Raw genomic sequence first — 7,104 nt, forward strand, 5'->3', positions numbered from 1 at the left:
CAAAATTACAGTTATGAAGTAGCAACGAAAATAATTTTATGGTTGGAGGTCACCACAGCATGAGGAACTGTATTAAAGGGTTGCGACATTAGAAAGGTTGAGAATCACTGCTTTATAGTAACATCGCTCTCGTTTGCACTCTGCTATGCTTTCTTGAGGGTGAGAGCAGGGGGTGAAGACAGAGCCAACACCAGTCATGGCATTCAACCTACAGTTTAGGTGACACTTGAAGCGAGAGACCAAAAATCTGAGCCTACTGAAATAGTGCCTCCTGTCATGGTCACAATTCATCGGTGGCTCTTCACAAGATAAAGGGTGAAAACCTCGTTACTGTGGCAATTCTTAGATTTATTTCTTAGGTTCTTCCAGACTGAGTACATGACTTTTATCATCACAGCACACTCCTGTCTGTAGCTTTGTGGATTTCTCAAAGCACTTCCCCACTCAACTCCCAGGCACACTTGCCCAGATACAACCCTAAGCTCCCGACAGCCATCATGATACCATTTTAGAGATGGAGACGCTGAATCTGAGGAAGGTAAAGCAATCTGTCCAGCCCCACAGCAGGAGGAACTCAGGTTTGCTCATCCTAACCAGCTCCCTTGCCGCCTCCCAGGAGGGCCAATGAGATCATAAGTAGGAAAGTACTTTGGAAAGAAAGAAACTCTATTGATGCCAGATGTATTATTATAAGCCAAACCTAAGTACAGAATGACCTTGTTATCACCCCTGGAGTGGGGATGCTGATAGATCAGGCCTGTTTAATCTCCCGGTGCCCTGGGGTGAGCATCTGGGACTTTCTCCAGCAGGGGTAAGCCTTGCCTGTTCCTGACATTACTTTCCCCCGAGGGGACCCATCAGGAAGAAAAGAGTGACATCCCCCTTCGTTCCTTACAAACATCACCCTCCCCCCCCCGCCCCCTTATGCCCAGCTCAGGCCGATCTAAATGTCAGAGGGTAATAGCATAGGTAGATGTCAGGGTTCCAAATTTATAGATGGTGTGGACGCTCGTGATAGTTTGTTTGGAAAAATGGACTTGTCATGTGCAAGATATATGGCACCAGATAAAACATCCTGACAATCTTACATGCTTGGGGTGGGGGTGCACGAGCATACTGTTTTGAAAGCCCGCTGTTATGACATTTTAAAAATTCCAGAGTGAATGCTGAGCAAATCCAGAGACTAATGCAATGCAGGAACATAAAGCATTCACTCTGCATCACAACGTGCACTTTTCATTTCCTTCTCTCTCCAGTCATGGAACTCGGTGCATTTTAAGCAAATCTGACTGGAGCATGTTTAAAAGTGGGTCATGTAAAGGTAATAATAAAGACTCATTTTTTTTGAAAATACAAATGCTTTTAAAATATGTTCAAAATTGCAAACTTTTAAACCTGAGAGCCCAGTGAGTTGGAAATGCTGCTTCTTCTCTCGCCAGCTAGTCAACGTAAGTGGCTGCCATCCTTTCCCTGGAGGAGTCTTGAGTCATGAGGTTTGTTTGCTTTTCACTTACATGAGGTCTCAGAAAGTGCAGCCCTCGTGTAAAATGCAGCTTCCTTGTACTCAGATGTACCAAATGTTTGCAGAGGGCTTATGATATACGGGCTTTCCCACGTCTGCAATTTTACACTTCACCTCAGCCTAAGAGGGTGATCATACCTCCTTCACGTTACAGGGGAGAAAATGGAGACAGAGGATTCCAGTCACTTGCCCAAGTTACATAGGCAAGAGAGTGCAGAACAAGAACTCACAGGCGGGGCTTCTCATTTCTAATGCCACAACCCATTACTAGGGACAGCCAAAACCGGTTTGGCTCAGTGGATAGAGCGTCGGCCTGCGGATTGAAAGGTCCCAGGTTCGATTCCAGCCAAGGGCATGTACCTTGGTTGCAGGCACATCCCCAGTAGGGGGTGTGCAAGAGGCAGCTGATCGATGATTCTCTCACATTGATGTTTCTAACTCTCTATCCCTCTCTCTTCCTCTCTGTATAAAATCAATAAATATATATATTTTTAAAAAATTACTCGGGACAACCTCTTATGCTTGTACATAAGTAGTATGAATAAGAGGTGTATGTGATGTGATGTGTGTGTGTGTGTGTGTGTGTGTGTGTGTGTGTAAATCAGAAAAGGGTATGAATTTTATGTCTTGTCATTGTGAACCAGAACAGAGACCATTTGAGCTAAAGAACACAAGAGTGTAAAGAATCCATAAGAACAGAAGCTCCATGGGGAATTTAGTGATAACTTGGAAAAGGTTTTAGATACCCATAGGACAAGGAATTAAGAATTCATTCCAGTTTCACCTACAACTCAAGGAAAAGAGAAGTTCCCGCTAACATCTGGGTTACATACAGAGGAACAATGAAACCCAATCTTCAGAGTGAGACAGGGTTAAGTAGACACAGAGAGAGAGAGACCACGTTGCTTCTTGTATTAAGTAGGCTAGGGTGTGGTAACAAGTACATAAAATTTTATAATTGTTCAAAAACAATATGATTTGTTATGTTGTTGTTGCTTTCTCAACAGTCTGAAGACAGCTCTTTTCCATGTGATGATTCAGAAACCCAGGCTCCTTTCAGTTTGTGGCTACACTATCCTGTAGAGTTTAGGTCCTCATTGTTATATATATCCAGCAGAAGGGAAATGAAGCAAGGAGGGGACACATGACCTTCTTAGCCTGGAAATGGCCTACATCGCTTTCACTCACATTCTGTTGGCTACAACTCACACATATAGCCACACCTAACTGTTCGTGTAGCCCAGGAAGTGTGGTCTAGCTGTACATTAAAGAAAAAGAGGAAATGCCTGGCCTGCATAGCTCAATGGTTGAGCATCAACCTATGAACCAGGAGGTCATGGTTCGATTCCTGATCGGGGCACCTACACGGGTTGTGGGCTTGATCTCCAGTGTGGGGCGTGCAGGAGGTAGCTGATCGATGATTCTCTCTCATCATTGATGTTTCTGTCTCTCTTTTCTCTTCCTTTCCTCTCTCTAAAATCAGTAAAAATATATATATATTTTTTAAGAGGAAATGGATTTTTGGTAAATGGCTGTCAATCTACCACTTCCAGACACTCGCTGTCCATTTGCACCCTTCTTCCATTTGTACTACAGAGAGCCTATACCATGACTTTCTCAAAGAAGACACCCCAAAGCTCCACACTGAGTCACTACATTCATCTCTAGGTCTGGGGTTCTTGAAGATACAATGTCTTGTCATATAGGTGTGAATGTGACTCCTCATTGTCCAGCAATTTATTAACTAAAAGACCAGTTATCTTGACCCTCTAACACACATCCACTATACCACTATACCAATTTAGTGATATTTTGGAAAAGGTTTTGGATACCCAAAGGACAAGGAATTGAGAGTTCATTTCAGTTTCACCTAGAATTCAAGGAAAAGAGAAGTTCCAGCTAACATCTGGGTTACATACAGAGGAGATCCAGTCTTCAGAGTGAGACAGGGTTAAGTAAACACAGAGAGAGACCATGTTGCCTCTTGTATTAAGTAGGCTAGGGTGTGGTAACAAGTACACAAGATTTTATAATTGCTCAAAAACAATATGATTTGTTATGCTGTTGGAGCTCACTCAACAGTCTGGAACAGGGACTTGAACTGCAATGACACCCTTATTGAGAAAAGGGAAGAATGGGAAAAACAGAGTCCTTGGTTAATAGCATGGTGGAACCCTCTGGTATGAAGACCCTCCGCCTGATAAGAGGAATAAGTCCCTTGCTTAGCCTTTTAATCTGCTTTCTGAGAGAAATTCATGATCTATTTTTCTCTAGGGCCCCTTACTCCACCCTCTGGATGTCCTTCCTTATCCATTATCCCTTTTGGCCACTTCTGAATCGCCCTCCTCGAAGATTCTAAATAGCTAGCCTTCATAGTCCACTTTCTGCTCATGCAAATTTAGCACCAAAAATGATTTCATCCAAGCTTGTGATTTCTTTAACAATACAATTCCCTCAAAAACTTAGTAAGATTCTCATTTACTTGCTTCTAGTGTATTCCAAGTGCCAGTAACCACACCCAGAATTCCTTCCTGGACATAGTTCTGAAGCCTAAATTATTTGTTTCCTTGTCTCTATAGTTTTCTCTCAATGTAACGGCAGCTACCTCGAGGTGACCTGAACAACAGAGGAGAGTAGAAAGGCTACACCTTTAATCTGATCTTTGCTGAAGGGTTGAGCTGCTATATTTAGCTGAGAATTCTTAATGGGATTTAGTCTTTTCCAAATCTGGGGTTTTAATTACATTCTTCCCATCTTATTTCTTATTGTGGGGGATTCAGAATCAATAGGTTTTTCCAAATGTGTGTACACTTTTCATTCCCTTTTATTTCTGCTTATAAACTGGTTACTTATCGTCAGGGATATTTTTCTGGTAGTAACTTGTAGCAAGACACTCAACTCTAACACACTAACATTCTGTCTCTTTCTAATGGCTTTCTCTGGAGCTACTGGTCCATCTTGATCTGCCTTTTCCAGATGATTGCTGTCCACAGTTATAACAAATATTTTGCTACAGTACAACATAGTTCCCCATTTTTGCTGCGTATTCTGTTTTCTTGTCTCTCACTCCACAACTACTGGGTGCCACATATTTTGGGTGTTTTTTATATAAGCATTCCCTTTCTAACACCAACTTTTGTATTACCTAAGATAGAATAACTGCTGTTAAAAACAGACCCAAAATATACAATGATTTGAGCAAAATAGAAATGTTTCCCACTCATGTAACAGTCTAAGGCAGCGGCTCCTGATTGTTGGATGACTCCCATCCACAGGGTGACTCAGGGATCACACTCCCTTACCTTGTGGCTCTACCACTCCTGGAACTTCCTCATCTGCACCCAGTCTCACAGGGTGAAGAGAGTGAAAGTGGGCATCCCTGCTTATTACAAGTTGACCCAAAAATGGTCCATATAACTTTAACTCGTGTTTCATTGACTGGAACTCAACCACATAGTAGCCACACCCAATTACAAGGGAAGCTGGGAGATCAGTTCCTGACTGGGAAACCACTTTCTAACAACTGTATACATAGTTAGTTCCAGGAATCATCAAACTATAGCCCACATACAAAACTAGGTTCATTGCTAGTTTTTTTAAATAAAGTTTTATTGGAACACAGCCATTCATTTATATATGGTCTATGGCTGCTTTTGCACTCAAGCATCAGAGTGGAGTAGCTACAATAGAAGCATGGCCCACAATGCCTAAAATATTTCCTATCTGGCCCCTTCACAGAAAGTGTGCTGACCCCTGCTTTACACTGAGGCTGGGACTATTGCAGCCATCTTGCCACCACAAGGGGGAGTCTGGAACTGCTGGGGCCACCACGGGATGTCTAAAAATGAAGCCAATCCAACAGAAGGCATAGCCTAGAGATGGAGAGAAACCAAGTCCGGGTGACCTCATTGAGCCAAGAAGCCAGTCCCTGCTGAAACCATCCTAGCCTTGGGCTTTTTAGCTAGCCCATCTAACACATTTCCTTTTTCACTTCAACCAATCTGAATTGAGGTGTTTTTCTTTTCCAACAGAAATGGCCCTCACTGTTCATCTCTCTCACCATAGCAGTGACAGGATGCTTAACTTATACTTAAGAATGGTGACAAAATTATACTCTGACTTAGCACACCAACGAGTCAGACTGGAACTGCAGACAAGTCCTACTGAGGCGTAACCAACATGTGACATTCCCCCCCTCCCCCACCATTTAACCCTGCAGGCTGGTGAGACACTGGTCGATGGGAGCTTCCTCTAAATATTTCATGCCTCTGTCTGAGTCGATCAGATTTCTGAAAGCAGGTGAAGTGAAAGGCAGGGGTTCAGCGAGGCAGCTGTTTAATGATCCCTCACCCCTAGAAGACCTTGGAGAAAACCTGGCCAAGAAACAAAGCAGAGATTTTTTTCAGACTGGCCTGTCCTGGGAAGGCCCTGTGTTATCCACGCAGAGAAACATAATCAGTGGTGTCTCCTCCAGGCTGAGCCCTCGGAGCTCTGCAGGTGCATTGGCAGAGCAGGGAGGGGTTGGCAAAGGGCAGGTGGCTTTGTTCTCCCTGCTGCCTCCTCCTCAGAAGTTGCTCATTACAGAGGGAGATGGTGGTGTTATATAACACGAGCTCGGCCTGACTCCACTAGAGTACACGGGAGCCCAAAATACCTAAATGTCTTCAACACACAGCACACTGAGAGACCATATAGAGAGCTCTTTAGACCTCGACAGACAGGCAATGCATTGGCATCATTCTAAGGCGTAGGCTTCCTGTGAGGTGCCCCTTATGAAGGCAAACACTCACGAGATAATAGGGTCAACATTAGCAGAGCCTGTGTTTCTAATAATTCTTGGCATTAGCCACGTAACTTCCCTCCATGGGTCCCTAAGAGCTCCTCAAATATTTGCTGTAAAATAACTTTACACACACACACATACAACTATACTTACTTTTTAAAATCTCCCTTGCAAATAAGCAGAAAAGTAATTATGCACACTCCCTTTTCATTAACAAACATGTCCTCCCATAACCACATATCTCCTGTGATATGAATAAGAAATATGATACCCAGGAGATGGAAATGAGGCCAGTTTCTTTTTTAACCGTTTGTAAAAGTATGGGATTTCTGTGTAAAGAACATGATTTCCAAGCAGAAGTATGTAGGGCAAGAATGCTACAAGCCACTGGAGCACAAAAAAGCAGGAGCCGGGGAGGTCTTGAGTCAGCAAATAGTCGTGCGTGTACCTCCCTGAGTTCAGTCATACCTACCCAGGTCCCTTGGGGTCAAGCTGTGAGGTCTCAGGGTTGGAAGCAGATCAAAGGGAGTTTTATTCAGGAAAACAAACAGCAGCTGGACCAAAAAGAAAGTTTAAATCATGGTCATCTAGGAGAAAAATACAAGGTTAAAATGTAGAAATATGGAGTGAGTGACTTCATGTGTAGAAAAATAAGTCAGAAGTTGGGAAGGTCAGGTAGAGAGGTCAAGTGCAAGGTGAATCAGAGCAAAAGGTCCAGTACAAAATATACACTGAGAGACAGAGAGAGAGAAGGAAGAAGACTTATTTTCAAATTTGGCTCATGTGATTGTGGGGCTTG

The sequence above is a fragment of the Pipistrellus hanaki genome (genome assembly GCF_964339955.1).
Source record: "Pipistrellus hanaki genome assembly, chromosome: 14".
In the NCBI taxonomy this organism is placed as follows: Eukaryota; Metazoa; Chordata; class Mammalia; order Chiroptera; family Vespertilionidae; genus Pipistrellus; species Pipistrellus hanaki.